Here is a 17,705-nt window from a genome sequence, read left to right as displayed (position 1 = left end):
CACTTAGCTGTACACCCATCCTCTTTGCTGCTATAGACAGTCGGTTAGAGATAGGATGCAATGTAATAAAATGCAATTATTTCCTTTTCTTCTTCTTTTTCTTTTATTTATTTTCTTTACATTTGCAAATAAACTGTTATAGCGTTTTTTCGACGACCGATCAATCGCGAGTGTATCCGGCTCTATAAAAACCCCTTATGGGCAATAGGAACTCGTCAAGATCAATCGTTTGCACATTTGGTCGTGCAGTTTGTCGCGCTTTGAGATGCGATTTTTTCTCCGCAAATCGTATTCTAAAAATGGAATGAAATGGCATATTTGAAATCGTGTTTATGGTATCACTGGACGGAGTTGACGTCAAATGTACGTGTGAGTGTAACTAGTTTGTGACTTATCAACTTACAAACTTTGTAAAGTTACGTAAACAATATTGTCGGATTTTTTTTTTGAAATTAAATAATTTACGGCTGTACGGTGAAATACTTTTGCCTTTGCCGTATAAAAAAAGAGGAGAGAAAAAAAAACAAAACAGAGATGGATTATGTGCAATTAAGCAAAGGAATTTTGGAAATTGGTTTACTGATTTAATTACTTATTTATAAAATAGTTCCTTTAACACGTACGACAAATATTATCAGGTTTTCATATTGAAAGTCAACAATTGTTGTATTGTGAATATGGAATTAAAATGTAGAAGAGAAGGTGAACTTTGATTGAAGATCCTCCGGTTAAGGAGTCAGCTTACAACTTGAATACATTATTTATAGATTCAAATAGGCTCTCTGACAGATATTGCCAATTAGGCCTAAAAAACTCGCCACGAGATTTCTCATGAAGACAAAAATACATATTATATTATAACGAAAATACTTTTATTATGAGATCCGGCTTATGATATACCCTAATCTGTTATTTATTTGGGATAAAATATAAATGATGGAAAAAAATCACATTGACACATTGCAAATAGGTTGCTTATTAAACTTATTGTGGAAGGCATTTTAAATAGACGCAGTTGCGAAGCCCTTACAGCAGTGTGCGACCACCTTTACTTTATTTAGTCATAAAACTTTATGTTCATACTTGGTATGAATAAATAAATTAGGTATTATATCAACAAGTAAACTATGAAAGGTGTTACCGTTACCACAATTAATAATAATTAGGTATTTACAATACAATGATCGTATTTATAATATTTATGTTATTCGGAAATTTTTATTACACTATTTAGTATAAACGATGTGGAAAATAATACTGTATTTATTCTATCTGGAATATATTGTATAGTCTATCTGGAAAAAAGAGTCGTTACTGGCAAGGTGGAAGGAAAAAGATGCGCACCAATCATTTATTATTTTCATATTATTTTATTATTTATTTATTTCTCCATCAAACAGGATCTAAAAATCATTATTTTAGGGATTATTAGATTTTTTTTCCTACAAGTTAGCCCTTGACTACAATCTCACCTGATGGTAAGTGATGATGCAATTTATGATGGAAGCTTGTTAGGAGGAGGATGAAAATCCACACCCCTTTCGGTTTCTACACGACAACGTAGCGGAACTCTAAATAGCTTGGCGGTACGTCTTTGTCGGTACCTGGACCAATTAAGAAAACCTCAATCGACCCAGCCGGGGATTGAGCCCAGGACCTCCGTCAAGTAAATCCACCGCGCATACCACTGCGTCAAGGACGGCGTCAAAACTTGTTTGTTAGTTGGTCTAAACATGACTCGAACTTTAGACATCCGTATCCAAACTAACTGACCACAGCACCAAGGAGGCAGTCAACAATGATTGATTGAATTTCGGAAATTTAGATTTTGACGAAAGAATACAAAAGAATGGATCAAAAAGCACAGACGAAACCGCGCGTGACCGCTTGTATTGTACAAACAATGTCGCATTTAGTTCTTTAAAAAAATACTACCCGCAGATGCGTTCGAAAACTGGTAATTATTATAAAAGTTAATCGTTGTAAATAATTGGATGCGCCTACTGCGTTATAAATATTGTATTTTCATCGTTGACCGATACTTGATAGACATTGACGCCTAAATAATGGTGCTGCGTACCAACTGGGTAAAGGTGAACGCGCATTACAACATAGTGCAGTTTTTTCATTTTTTTTCATTTTTTATTGAGGGCTTACAAACAACATCGTAGTAGATAATCATCATAGTACATAATCATATTATCATAATATATGATATCATAATATAAATAAAAATTATAACTACCTATGACACCAGCTTCGGAAACCACAGATTACAATGCTATAAAGTAGACTACTACGCACCTAAATATTTTATATAAAATTATTACAAACAAATTTTGAAAAACTTTGTTGTTATTTTTGTTGTGTTTATTAACCGACCTTCAAAATGGAGGTCCTATATACGACTCTATGTTTTTTGCAAGCTTTCATTTAACTTGGTCCAATGATAATTTTATGCTATAGATAGATTACGTCCCTAAAAATCACCGCAAAATCCGAATTTAGCTACACCGCTGAACGCACATATGCACAATTATGTCTTGAATTATTATGTTTTTTTTATTCTTTACAAGTTAGCCCTTGATTACAATCTCACCTGGTGGTAAGTGATGATGCAACCTAAGATGGAAGCGGGCTAACTTGTTAGGAGGAGGACGAAAATCCACTCCCCTTTCGGTTTCTGCGCGACATCGTACCGGAACGCTAAATCGCTTAGCGGTACGTCTTTGTCGGTAGGGTGGTAACTAGCCACGGCCAAAGCCTCCCACCAGCCAAAATTTGAAATTAAGTCATTTTTCCACATTTCAGTTTCGCAGTCGACTCCCGTTGTCTCTCGCCGAGATGTCGCTGACTGCAGTCGGCGACGTCTCTGCGACAGGCGACGGCGTCGCCGACTGCAATCGTCGCGGTCGGTAGCAGCTGCCGCACGTGTAAATGATCACTAGCACTTGCTAATTCAACCCGAATTTGATATAATTATGTGTATACGTGTCTCGTATGTTCTGTGATTATTATGCTGTGCCCGCCAACTCAAATTAGAGCAGCATGGTGCGAGTAAACCGATTGGGTAGTGAGATTTGAACCGAAGATCGCATTAACCGTAACTGTCAGGGGCGTAGCTACCGTATCAGCTGTATCAATGATACGGGGCCCCAGGAATACAGGGGCCCCTTATTTGTGCAAAAGATTTACAAGATGGAAGGTCCAGGTTCCAGGTCTGGCTGGTGGGAAGCTTCGGCCGTGGCTAGTTACCACCCTACCGGCAAAAACGTACCGCTAAGCGATTTAGCGTTCCGGTACGATTGCGTGTAGAAACCGAAAGGGGTGTGGATTTTCATCCTCCTCCTAACAAGTTAGCCCGCTTCCATCTTAGACTGCATCATCACATCAAGTGGTGAGGTAGTCAAGCGCTAACTTGTAAAGAATAAAAAAAAAATAGTTAGGCGGCTCAGGGCCATCATTAATGTATATAATATTCTACTGTGGACGTCCATTGTGATGATAGTTCAAAAATGATGACGATGAAAATGTAAAGACATCAGCACACTGCACGCCTCGCGCCGTGCGTCCACCACTCGTAGTCGGTAACATTTAAAATGCACATTATCATAATGCGCCGATCAATATTCGACGTTTGCGCCGGCCGGTGAGAGCGTCATTTACATGCTGATTGTGTCCCGTCCGCCCGATGTGTTACAGTCTTTACTACGGTGACCATGAGTTTTGGTTTTTTTTTACTATCACTACCATTTTTAACGTCTCACTGCAGCTCAGTCACATAGTTCGAAGAGCCGATGGACGTTGTGGTCCCAAGGTGCTGGAATGGCGAGCCCACACCGGAAAGCGCAGTGTTGGGCGACCCCCCACTAGGTGGACCGAGGATATCAAGCGAGTTGCAGGGAACCGCTGGATGCTGGCGGCTCGAGATCGTTGTGATTGGAGGTCCACGCAAGATGCCTATGTCCAGCTGTGGACGTCTATCGGCTGATAAGGTAAGGTAAGGCAGCTCAGTCCACACGTACATGATGGTACGAATAAGAAAGAATTTGATTATTTGCCTAGTCTTAGCTGTAATTTAAGCATCCTTCATTAGATTGTAGACAAAATTATGTATAAAATATCAACAAATTCCTCCTTCGTTATTCGTAGTCTTCACGTGACCTGGGAAATTTAATCTTGGAAGTTTTTGCTCATGGAATAACAACATTTGCGTTTGGAAAGTACCGTAAATCGCGACGCAATGGACTCAGATGCGTCCTCCATTTTGCCAGTAACAACTAATTTTTCAGATAATCTCTGTCTTTCCTGACGATGTGTTCTAAGTAGTCTTGAATACGATTGAAGCATACCTCTACCATCTGGTAGAGAGCCTTGTTTTAACTTTGAGCTTGGAAAGTATAGATGGGTTGGTTCAAAATGAAGTCCATGGGATCCGAAGCATTTCATTAGAACCATTAAAATATTATTCACATAATATTTTGATAAGACAAATAAGTGTACTCGTGGCTAAATTTGCATAATCTTTTAAACTTCAGAGTCTTTTTTAGAGATCACTGAACTAGCTAAATGTAGTCATTACTTATTTTCCTAGACTTATAATACCTACATAAATTAAAGAATTAATATCATAAAATTATATTTACGATCAATTTTATGCATTTATAATTAAATTTAACACTGAAATAATAATTTAAATAAATAAATAAAAAACATTCCCACACTTGCGGGAATGGTTTTGTCATTTTCAAAAATTATGGTTTCTTTAAACTTTACAGCACATTATAAAACGACGTTGGACGCAGGCAGGTCGTAGAGAATATGTATATTTTATAGTATTTCTCTTGTATTTCTAGTTTTATGACAATCACAGTACGTTGACCGTCGGCATCGGAACTAATATCAAGAAATGTCTATAAAAGTTTGTGCCATTACATCGCAGTTTGACTGCGTCGTTTAGATTCTTGCTGTTGGTCAATAGTCATAACGTGAAATGGACTAAGAACCAGCATGATCTTCCTCATTTTATAAAATCTGTAAGTTTCCTAGCCCTCGTTCACACGAGTGCTTTTTGAAGGTACGTTAAACAAGCGTTCAAATACGCGTTTTCAAACACAGGACGTTTTTTTAGCGTTATTGCATTTTCAATTTTGGGCGTTGGAAATAGACCTTCATTTACCTTACTTTACCTTACTTTATCAGCGATAGACGTCCACTGCTGGATATATGCCTCTTGCATGGACCTCCAAGCACAACGATCTCAGGCCGCCAGCATCCAGCGGCTCTCTGCAACCTGCGAATCAGGAATGATGAGATCCGCAGACGAACCAAAGTCACTGACATAGCTCAGCGAGTCGTGAAGCTGAAGTGGCAACGGGCAGGCCACACAGTTCGAAGAGCCGATGGATTTTGGGGTCTCAACGTGCTGGGATGGCGACCCCGCACCGGAAAGCACAGTGTTGGTCGACCCCCCACTAGGTGAACCGAGGATATCAAGCGGATTGCGGGGACCTTCATTTACTTTAAACTATATTTGAACGCTTTTTTAACGTCCGTTAAAAAAACTTTCCTGCGAATGAGGGCTTTGGGTCGATGTTGGCTTTGGTAGCTTTCAAGGCTTTAGTTGTAAGTATAAAACGTAACCTTCCATAAGGATTCCATAATTTCCAGAGCTTGCTGTTTGAAGCAGAGTTCATATCCACTGGGCTATCACGGCCCAATTCGCTATCAACCTATATTCGGCACACTGCTGAGCTCGAGTCTCCTCTCAGAATGAGAGGTGTTAGGCCAATAGTCCACCACGCTGGCCCAATGCGGATTGGCAGACTTCACACACGCAGAGAATTAGGAAAATTCTCTGGTATGCAGGTTTCCTTCATCGTTTTGTGATATTTAATTTCTTAAAATGCACATAACTGAAAGTTGGAGGTGCATACACCGGACCGGATTCGAACCCTCTGGAATCGGAAGCAGAGAATCCACTGGGCTATAACGGCCCAATTACACTGAAGATTACTAAGGAACAAGTCATCGATTGGTCAAGTCGCTAATCGATTCATTTCGTTCCTTCGTTCCGTTCCGCCGCAATTTATTGCATTGTTTCACGTGATTTACACATTTACGTCAATTCGTCTCGAATGTTCTACTCTTTTGTTTGAAATGGTGATGAAAATTTATCGATTCGATTTTTTGTATTTTTTAATTAAAATGTTAAATAAAAATTTGATCCGCAGTCTCAAAATGTTCTAAAGTTAACTAAGATAACCTTGAAAAAGTTATGATATATTGTAAAAATCGAATAAGACACAGAAATAAAATATTACGTATCAATGTTGCCTTTGTATAATTATATCCTTAATACTTGCATAATATCTAGAACAGACTTGGGCCTGTAGGTATGATGCACGTCGATTTCTCCTCTTCTGTTTACAATCGCAAACGCTATGAAAATTAAAAAAGAAAGAGAAAATCGAAACCCTCTAGTTTAGAAAGTTCAAGACCACTTATAATAGTAGATTGTTATACAAGGGGCTAAAAAGAACCATTATATACGAGGTATTTTTAGGAACGCTAAATAGAAACCGAGTTTATAATGGGTTTAGCCCCGCGTGTTACACTCTGCTTTTCACTACGATTACAAGAAAATAAAATAGTTTAGTACAATATTCAATCATTTATTTTAATTGAAAATTAAATGTACAAAGTCTACAATGTTGGATATTAAGGGAGATGCTTTTACCGGTATCATAATTTCCGACTACTGTGAAGATGAATAATGAGTATGAGTATGTGTGATATATTTCGGACCCTTATTCCATGTCCTATGCGAAATTAATATTTTTTATATTATTTAATTTGATATCAGTCAACTATCCTATTAAAATCCTTTTAATCAAAGCGAAAGTGGACTTAACACACGTTCATAGACTACCATACATATATTCAGGTGGATTAAGTAAGGAAAGCATTACTTAATCCACCTGAATTCATCATTGGAAGTCAGAAAACACAAAGTTGCTCCACAAATTAGAAACCGAAATACACTAATTGAAAACATACATGATATACCAACCTATACATTTTACTAAGTTCTTATTACAGTGCATTAAAGTTAAAATTATCATAACTAAAGTGCATTATCAATTGGGAATCTAAATTTAGTACAAATTAATGTTTGCATTTCAAAGTTTCTTATGTCATGAGCATAAAGTTGAAATTATAAAAATACAATGTTTTAAGTCAGGTTATATTTGGTGAGTATGCATTAGAGTAATTGCAATGGGACTGCTATGGTGTTGTTATTAAAAAAACATTAGACCGTGTCATATTAATTAGTTTAGAGCAATCGTAGTAAGTTTGCGGATAAGGATTACTGGCATTTTATTAATAGCTAAATTGGTATTTATTTTTAATTAAGTTACACTTATGGTTATCTGTAATAAGTTTAATATGAACAAACGAGCTTTTTCCCTTTTATGTTAGGTACTAAATTTTGTTACTTAACTTGCAATAATGTCTATTTTTTTAACCGACTTCCAAAAAGGAGGAGGTTCTACGTTCGGCTGTATGTATGTTTTTTTTTTTTTTTTTTTATGTATGTCCAGCGATAATTCCGTCATTTATCGACCGATTTTGAAAATTCTTTTTTTGTTATGTAGGGTTTACTTCCAGGGTGGTCCCATTTTTTTCATGTCAGGGTCTGATGATGGCATCCTGGAGAAATTGAAGGGAACTTTCAAAAATCATAGAGACGTCTAGTGCGTTTGTTTGTGTTTCCATAATGTATTTTAAATCACTACAATTTTATGAAGGTCTGGAGTTGGTCTGATGATGGAGCCGAAACACAGACGATGGAACTAGTCAACGATTTACAGTAGTTACCTTTTGTTTGGGCTTGATTAATTTGTATTGATGAGAACTTGCCATCTAGATGGTTTGTGACTGTATTAAGGGTCTGGTGATGGAGACGAACGACAGTTAAGGGAACTCCTCGACGGTTCATAGTAGATACCTTGTGTTTGGACTTGATAAATTTGTATTGATGAGAACTTTCCACCTAGATGGGTTGTGACTGTATTAGGGGTCTGGTGATGAAGACGGAGGACAGTTAAGACCACTTCTCACTAGTTAAGATACCTATTACGTTTTTCTGGATATTCTGGATATTTTGTTCACACTCTATATGCTAACACTAAAAATGAGAAAATAAAAATTTTAATAAAAAAAATTCAACCGACTTCCAACTCGAAAAATAACCTAAACTAAAAAGCAAGAAATAACTTCTTACCTATGTGCTACCTTCTGATCAGTTTGAAGGCGGTGCCAAGCTAGTGATGTTTTAATTCAAGCCGCTTAAATTACAAAATTTCTGTGGTTCTTTCAGAAACGGCTTTAATTAAAACATGACACTGGTTTGGCACCGCCTTCAAACTGATCAGAAGGTAGCACATAGGTAAGAAGTTATTTCTTGCTTTTTAGTTTAGGTTATTTTTCGAGTTGGAAGTCGGTTGAATTTTTTTTATTAAAATTTTTTTACATTTGTTGATGTATAGAAGCAATTGACATTTACATGTATTTCTACGTAATAGTCATAATAAATGGGTATTTGGGTGAATAAATTTTTGTACTGAGATAAATCAGTCCTTGCAGAAAAACTTAGGCTCCTTTTGTTACAAAATATAATAAGTTTAAAGTTAAGTTTTAAGCGGTTAAAAAATGAAGGACGATAGTAGCATAACTATCTTCTATAATATCCTAATTTTTCGAATTAGGTAGTTTAATGAAAAATAATTTGACTTCAATATCTATTGTCAAATATATTTGTGCGAAGAACCCAGAGCCAATCATAGATATAGAGGAGCATAGAATGTTATAGTTGGTTTATGGTTAGTCTGATCTGTGGTGTTAAAAATGCCGGTCGTAGATTCTTACTTTGTTAATAAATTAACAAAGTAATAGTTAATTAATTTATTAGTTATTGATTATTATAAGGTGCTATTCAATGTAATCTAGTGTTGTTTATTTTAACCACTTCTGATTTCTAATAAAATAATGTTTAAAAAAATTACACACATTATTTATTTAAATAAAGAAGTAAAACACTGAAGGTTTAATAGAGAATATAATTAATAAATAAATCGTAAATGAATGTAGCGTAATTCGTACCTTTATGTATAACACTGCGCTCTAATAAAATCATCAGAAATAGTTCTGTCAGCTTCTCTTGTCTTTAATTAAGACAAGAGAGATGACATTAATATTTCGAACGCATTCTAAAACTTCAGTTCTAAAGTTACAGTGAAACTAAACATTCATTAACGAAACACTATTTTAAAAATTTCGTTCATTTTATTTTCGTTCCAAATTTAAATTTTTGTAACTGATATCAATCACTATGAAAAGCAGTGATTCACATGGCGATAACTCCTTATTTATATAATAATACTTTTTTATACTAATTTCATGTATTATCATTTACAAATTAGACAACAATATTCAATATTCATTGTTAGAATTAGAACAAAGATAGCGTTCCGGTATGATGTCGTGTAGAAACCAAAAGGGGTGTGGTGATTTTCACCATCTCTTACAATCCATCCATCCAATCCATCCAATTGTAAGGTGATCCATCTTACAATGCATCATCACTTCAGGAGAGATTGTAGTCAAGGGCTAACTTGTACACAATAAAATAAAAAAATCATAATCGCCTTTAGGTACCTTATCCCACTTGGGTTGGTCGGCAAAATTTATAAATCTCCTCCATTCGTCTCTATTACTAGTGAACACATCATCCCTTTGCAATTTCAACATTCTTCTGTTAATATGTCTCTCATCCGCATTACATGTCCATACCAAGCAAACCTTTTAGTCCTCAATTTTTCTGTCACCGGCACCACTTTCCTTCGACTTCCTTTTAGATAGTAGGTACTCAATTTTCCCATAATGATTATGAATGATAATACTTAGTATAAAGAAAAACACCTCTACCTATATAACATGTCTATTAATTATTATGTGTAAGTATAGCTCACTTTAATTAATGTGCAAAGCTTTATAATTAAAAATGACGTCTGTCCGCCATGTTTGTTGGTGACTCACCACAAAAGAAATAATATTAATACGAGTTAAAATATTACGCGGTTTTGCGTGACAATCTGACAATTTATTATAGTAAAATATTGCCAGACTACCTTTGTTTGCGTTTATTTTTTACTGTTAATTTCTGTTAAGTTACTTTTTATGATATGATTTCATAAACTGGCGTACATGGGTTCTACATTACATGGCGTACATTCTTACATGGGTCTGAATTACCTACCTAGTTAATTATTGATAGCATAATTTCTAAATAATGCGAGATAAACATAATTGATGCCTTCTACGTAACTGATGACTATTGGTTCATTTCGGATGTTTCAAAATGCTTGAGGATAATTGAAATAAATGAATTTTAATTTTGATGTTTATCGTAACGAAATAATAGGTTTCATGGCTGAAAGACTGAAGACAAGACTGTATAGTCGCCCGCGCAAACTACCTACCATACAGACGACATATTTAAAAATGTAAGAATTAAGTAAAGAACACAGATTAATCAATAATATACAGATGGAGCGTACGGAACACGTCGGTGTCGTACCCGTCACGAATACGAAATTCAAAAACGAATACGTTCTCTTGTCAGTACGACACGAACCGTTGCATCAGTAATTTTCAATATTATTCAAGGAAAATGGTGTCTTATGTTTTTAAATATTTTAAAAACTGTTCTCAAAAACTAAAGAAATAAGATGGAGTATTTTTTTATTGGTTATCATTCAATATTATATTAATTTACATAATTGTTGTTAGCGTTAAATTTTGGAATACAAATTATGAAAAAAGTTTATTGAGGATCTCAAGGAGACGCGTGACTTTTGTTTTTTTTTTTTTTATGGGTTGCACCGGCTTCAGCACGCAGTTTGTTAAGACTCTCTCAGATTACTCTGTGGTAAAGAATCATAATATGGTTATAATTGAACCTCCTCCTTTTTGAAGTCGGTTAAAATAGACAAACAACATAACACACATACAAAAATGGCTTGATGTTTGTGATTAATATTTTCTTGATATGTTAAATTAGTACGTAATTCGTTAATGTAATAAAAAAAGATAAAAATTGATATAACTAAGAAAATAAACGTCCCTGTTACCCGTTACAGGCTTTCATATATTTCATATTGTAACGGTAGTAAAAGATCCAACATCAATATATCCTCTTTAGATAAAATTAAATAAAAAAAAAGAAATAAACACAAGAAACCATCCAACTTGACACGAGATAAAATGCAATCATAAACAATTTGCAACTATGTTGCTGACACAACCACTAACATACATGAAATAAACCTTAACGATAGTGTAGTAAAGTTCAAAATAGAATAAATCACAGTACAAATGAACAATTTTATAATGTACTTAAGCTAAATACTCCTTCCTGCTATAATTTTAAGACTTAATTTTGTATTACAATAGCTAGATCGATGTATACAATTGTGTAGTCAATAGTCATTACAATCAACTCGAATTGATAGATACCCCCTTCAAAAATTTTAATATAGGACATTCGTTTATAACAATAAAAATCTACCTACATTCGTTATAGACTTCGAAACTAACACAATAGAGTAACCATGCAAGTCGGCAAGCTTAGGATTAGGACTCTGCAATGACCACTTGGTCTTGGTCGCTAACTATGGGCCTCATAAGAAGGCTCAGAGTCACACAGCGGGCGATGGAACGAGCTATGTTAGGAGTATCTCTGCGTGATGCAGAAATCTCTGCAGAAATGTGGAGATCCGCAGAAGAACCAAAGTCACCAACATAGCTCAACGAGTTGCGAAGCTGAAGTGACAATGGGCGGGGCACATAGTTCGAAGAGCCGTTGAGGTATACTTGTCAATGACGTTATTTAATACGTTCACAGTCGTCATAAAAAGTTATATTACCACCCTGCATGTCCCAATAGGTTAATAGACAATTCACAAGTACTATGAGCCCATTTTGGGCTCACGAACTTGTGAGGAGAAACTGGCGTGAGCTCATGTTGGGTTCACTGGACTCGAGGTTATGAAGAGCACTTCGATACAAACATTCAATACAAAGGCGCGCTAACAGCGTTATATCTTCAAGTTTCAACGCAAGAATCGTGCTCAAAGCCAACTATGTGTCAATATCGATTGACTTGCGTTTCCCGAGCGTACTATAGCTTGGCGAATTCGTTCGTAACACTCCCGATGGTCCACGCGGCCCTGGAGGGCGGGGTAGCGATGCCCCGCGTGCACGACTTCACACCCGCGCAGTCCATTCCCCCGTCGCTTGCATATCATGGGAGTGCCATCATCAAACTTGCCAAGCTATAGGAGCCAATGACATGCGTCGCTATATATAGCTTGACATGCTTTTTAGCTTGGGGGGGTGTAAAGTCGAGCGAGCGGGGCATCGCTACCCCCCTCCCGGCCCGCGCAGACCATCGGGAGTGTTACGAACGAATTGCTAAGCTATTACTGCTCATTGGTTGAAGATATCGCAGGCGTCCTGTCCTAGAAAAACGTGATAGACGGTTATCTTACTCGACGGCAAAGAGTAAAGTATTCACTTCATGTTTAAAATTCCAGACAGTTTTTGAAAAAAAGCTATCGACCGTTTAATGATGCTTAGCAAGTGTTAATGTGGCCACTTATGTTTTTATCGATTTCCATTTTGGTATCGAGTACATACAGTAATTGTTACTATTTACTCGAACGCCGGTTCCTGTGATTGATTTTCGAAATATTTCAATGAATCAATTGAATAGGCTATTACTTTTAATGCGGTGATTTTACATTAGGCAGGAAATCATTCTTTATTTTGATTTTTTTTACTAAAAAGTACTTACCTACTAACAACAGTATGTCAAACATCCCGAATTTTGTTGAGAACAGTACAGTAATAGTATAGTCTATGTAAGACAAAATATTAATTTGTACAAACGAAAAGGAGCTTTTAACCCACGTCTTACTAGACACGGGCATAAGTTAGTTATTTTTGCATATCGTCTCCAAAGAGTAAAAAAATCTTTTGTAGGTTTGGGTGTACTCTTCTATAAGAAAATCCCCAAGACTGTGATGGACCTGCCAATGCATAGCTTTAAGTAATGTGTTAAAAAACATTTACTTAGTCGAAGTTACTATACCATTGATGAGTTCCTTAAAGATAAAAGCGCTTGGAGGCCATTGGATCAGCACCTTTACACAGGAAGTAAAACTATAAGAAATTGTAATGTTGAAATTATTTGTAAATATTGTATAATACTGTATCTTGCCGGTTTCTTCTCAGCAGAACTAGCCTTCCGAACCGGTGGTAGAATCTTTACAAATAGTCAACTGGCGTATCAAAAGTGCTTGTAAATAAGCCTACTTGAAATAGATGAATTTTGAATTTTGAGATTAACTTTATACATAGGAAGGAGATGTTATATGTGTAGTGCAAACAAACAATGGTGCACTCTCCATGCCCCTCTCTTGTATTTATCTCAACTTTTTTTTATTTGAAAGTAATTTACCAACAACCCAATAATTGCCTCCCGTGATAGTCCAGTGGATACAACCTCTGCCTTCGATTCGAAGGGCGTAGGTTCGAATTCGGTCGGGGCATGCACCTCCAACGTTTCAGTTGTGTGCATTTTAAGAAATTAAATATCACGTGTCTCAAACGGTGAAGGAAAATTATCGTGAGGAAACCTGCATACGTTAGAATTTTCTTAATTCTCTACGTGTGTAAAGTCTATGTGCTAATTTCTGATCAGTTTAAAGACGGTGCCAATCCAATGTGTTATAATTAAAACCGTTTCTGAAAGAACCACTGAAATTTTGTAATTTAAACGGCTTGAATTAAAACATCACTGGCTTGGCACCGCCTTCAAACTGATCAGAAGGTAGCACATAGGTAATTAATTTTTGTGTTGGAAGTCGGTTGATTTTTTTTATTAAAATTTTTTCATTTTATTTAGTTGTTTGTGAAAAAATTATGTCACTCACGATGGATGGCAGATGTTATTTTAAACTATTATTAACGTAACTTGTGCTAATATTATAAAAAAAAACTTTTTATATCCCCAATGACTCACAATATCCGCCACAACAAACAATCAATAAGAACATTAAAATAACTTAGATAGGTTTATTAAAAGAATTGTCATTGAAATGGCATAAAATTCTGAAACGATCTTGGGAAAGGGCAGAGTATGTTTTCCAAAACAATCCTAACTGTTGTATCATTAATCAATTTATAGGTCAGGAGCTAGTGGTTACTTGTGACTACTTTAGATTTAATTTACTAATGGAAATGCTCCATAATAGTGACTTAAAAAAACGTCTTTATCTTAAGTTAAATTTTACGTGGCATTGCATTGATAAGCACATAAATACGATGGTATATAACTAGGACATTAGAATTATTATTGTTTCGCACGGTTTATTCTCTAAAATATTAAATGTACCCACTAATTAATTAATCACTGTACAAATAATTAATATATATGAATTGATTATTGTAAATTACAATGTTAGGTGTTTTTTATAATGATATTGCAAGCTGTAAGGCGGAATTTGCTGTTTATTTCAATAAGATCTGATTGTAACCTGAATTCGCAATAAATAAATTTTGATTGATTGATTTATTGATTGACATAAACTTTAAATAGCACTTAACACATAAAATTTAGACCTATGGAACAATAAATTGATTAGCATTTTCCTAAATTTCATATTACTACTGTTTAAGGTAACTTTGTCACTTAAAATTAGATGGCTCATAAATTCCTACGTCAATAGTTTGTATGTTAAAAAAACTAGCAAACATCCCGCGGTTTCACACGCGTATTTTCCGTTTTCGTGGGTATACGGGGATAAACTATACTCTATGTTACTCGATAAAGGTGTAGTTTTCTATTGGTAATATAATTTTTAAAATCGATGAAGTACTTTTTAAGTGAAATCGAATGAAACAAAAAATCAAATCTTATTTCTTGATAATATTTGTTCAAAATTATTATATGTATATATTGAAATTGACATTAATTCGTATATCCTGTAGGTGGACGCTGTCTGGCCTTTAATTATCATGTTAATTTTTAACATACAACCATATTATGTACCTACTAAATTGAGAGATGTCAATTCATTTAAATTTTTATAGATTTTTCATTTAAATTAATTACTTATTAACACAACGATCTAGACGTCTGGTGTCGAGATTTATTGAAACTAACACCGTGGGGATTCAGCAGTGTGTGACAAAATTAATATTGCATGTAGCATAAACTACATTAATAAAATAAAAATAATACTCCTCAATTTTGATTTTATTGGATTGTTGTTAGTCGTGTCACTTAATCACAAAACATAGAGATGGTTATGGTTATAACATTATATTATAGTAATGGTTTTGGTATATTATAGTCAAGATTCTTTGGGGAAGATGTTAAAGTCTAAAATTATTATTCTCCATTTTTTCTGATAGCCTGGTACAATCGTGCAAGATCAAATCCAAATTTAATTTGATCGGTTGCGAATTGTTGCGAAAAATAATGAATTAACTAGCGACTACTAATTTCTTCCATTAATATACTTTTCTTTTCTTTTTTGGGGGAGAAAAGAAGCCCTACGTACTTTTTCTAACTGGCAGGGCATAGCCAACCTGCATGGATTAAAATACTTACCGGTCAGCGTGGAACCACTTGGCATTTCTTCGTGCTGGCTTATTCGTTGAGTCTTTTTATTTCTAGTTTGGCCCGTTCTCTTTGTTCTCTTCTAATTATAATATCTCGGATTATCTCATATCATCTCCTTCATTCTTCCTTTTCTGAAAGCATATGCGTGTATTAGGCTTTAAAAAAATGATTTCATAGTTTTAGCCACGAGCTCTCTGACTACTCAATAGTGTATTTAAAATGATATCAGTGGCCTCCACACCAATGCCTTTTAAGCAGCAACAAAGGAGATACCAGTCCCAATAGAAATTAATAGCGGCTACAAAAATAGAAGAGATATAATGTTTCTTGTACCGGTAAATCATAATTACACTGGTTCGGTTAGAGTGGTCTATGGTGTTATATTGATTTATGGTGGTACTTCGCCATGTTACGGTATAGAATGAACATTGCATCATAGAAAAAGTATGAAAAATATACGTTTGAATGACGTGCTGCATTTATACAATAATGTTTATGTTGCTTTGCTTTATGAGGGTAATGCATAAGGTGCGGTTCCAACTTCGGGATTACTTTTTCTATAGTAATATTATAAAGCTGAAGAGTTTGTTTCGCTGTTGGTTGTTTCGTTTGTTGGTAAGCGCTAATCTCTGGAACTACTGGTCCGATTTGAAAAATTCTTTCAGTGTTATATAGCCCATTTATCGAGGAAGGCTATAGGCTATTTATTATCCCTGTCTTCCTAGAGGAACGGGCGGCGTCTGCTAGTTATTTATATAAAACAAGATGACCCGGCAAACGCTATTTTGCCTTATCGGTATTAAAAAATAGGGATTGACAGTAAACTGATCAAAATTTAGGGGTAGGTACTTTATTTCTACCCTAATACTACCCTACCCTACTCTATCCTATCACGGCATCATTGGTGTACCTGCGTCACTTTTTAGTTCAGGAGACGTTGTACAATTCTACAGTGTGACCAAAGTTTATTATTTTTTTCTGAAAGCATACAACTAGCTGATACCGCGCGGTTTCACCCGCGTGGTTCCCGTTCCCGTAGATGGACTTCTTCGATAAATGGACTATCTAACACTGAAAGAAATTTTCAAATCGAACCAGTAGTTCCTTTAGTAGTTCCTTTAGGAGTTCCTTTAGTAGTTCCTTTAGTAGTTCCTTTTGTAGTTAGTTGAATCAAACAAACAAACAAATAAACTTTTCAGCTTTATAATATTAGTATAAATACAGCTTTCAACTATACTAAGCAATTATTTTAGAAAAAAAAGAGGTAGATAAGTTATATAGACCACATTCGATGTTTACAACTGGCACAAAAATAATTAAGCATTGTCAACGGCGCGATGACAGTGTGGTAACTGAGCTCAGGTTTGCTAATTAGCATAGTTTTAACGTGTCACTTGCGGTCCATGTATAACCTATCTACCTCTTTTGTCTTCTAACATCATTGATATAAAGTTCAACCGTCAGTCTCACCGGCATTTTTCCCGTTCATTCACATTTTATACAGAATTGACATTTTATACAGAAATCAGTGAACCAACAACTGATATAATGTGATGATAAATGACATTATTCCCCTTTTTACAGCTCTTCTTCCATAATCAACAGCTTCTAGTGGTTCTGTTTCTTACGTCAAGTGTCAGTCCGTTGTCAGTGGTTGACAGTTTGACAAGTGAACAGTTTTTCGCATTCAAGTAAAGACGTTACGGTATTTTCACTGTAAAAACTTATGGTTACGGATGGCACGCTGTGATCCAGATTCCTTATAGATTATCTAAAGATTAATAATAAATAGATAATCAAGGAAACAGAAAAAGTTGACGGTGACAGATTTAATAAAATAATGGTGTTTCTCTTAGTTTAAAGAGGAAACATATTACGTCGATGATTCTGGTTAGCTTTAGTAAAAAGGCGAAACGTTCATCCGTTTTGAGGGGAAATCTTTAGAATGAGG

At 35.3% G+C, this 17,705-nt stretch overlaps 1 long non-coding RNA gene across 1 annotated transcript in view; it reads right to left on the bottom strand.

Annotated features, from left to right (window-relative positions):
• Positions 1–17,705, bottom strand: part of LOC128198794 (uncharacterized) — a 144,867-nt gene that overhangs the window by 13,566 nt on the left and 113,596 nt on the right. Inside the window, exon 4 of the long non-coding RNA XR_008251496.1 lies at positions 15,743–15,885. This is a non-coding gene — a long non-coding RNA (uncharacterized LOC128198794). The remainder of the gene's footprint in view (positions 1–15,742; positions 15,886–17,705) is intronic.

The sequence above is a fragment of the Bicyclus anynana genome, chromosome 15, assembly GCF_947172395.1.
Source record: "Bicyclus anynana chromosome 15, ilBicAnyn1.1, whole genome shotgun sequence".
Classification (NCBI taxonomy): Eukaryota; Metazoa; Arthropoda; class Insecta; order Lepidoptera; family Nymphalidae; genus Bicyclus; species Bicyclus anynana.
Note: the sequence above shows the minus strand (reverse complement) of the source record. Positions and strands in the feature narration are given on the sequence as shown.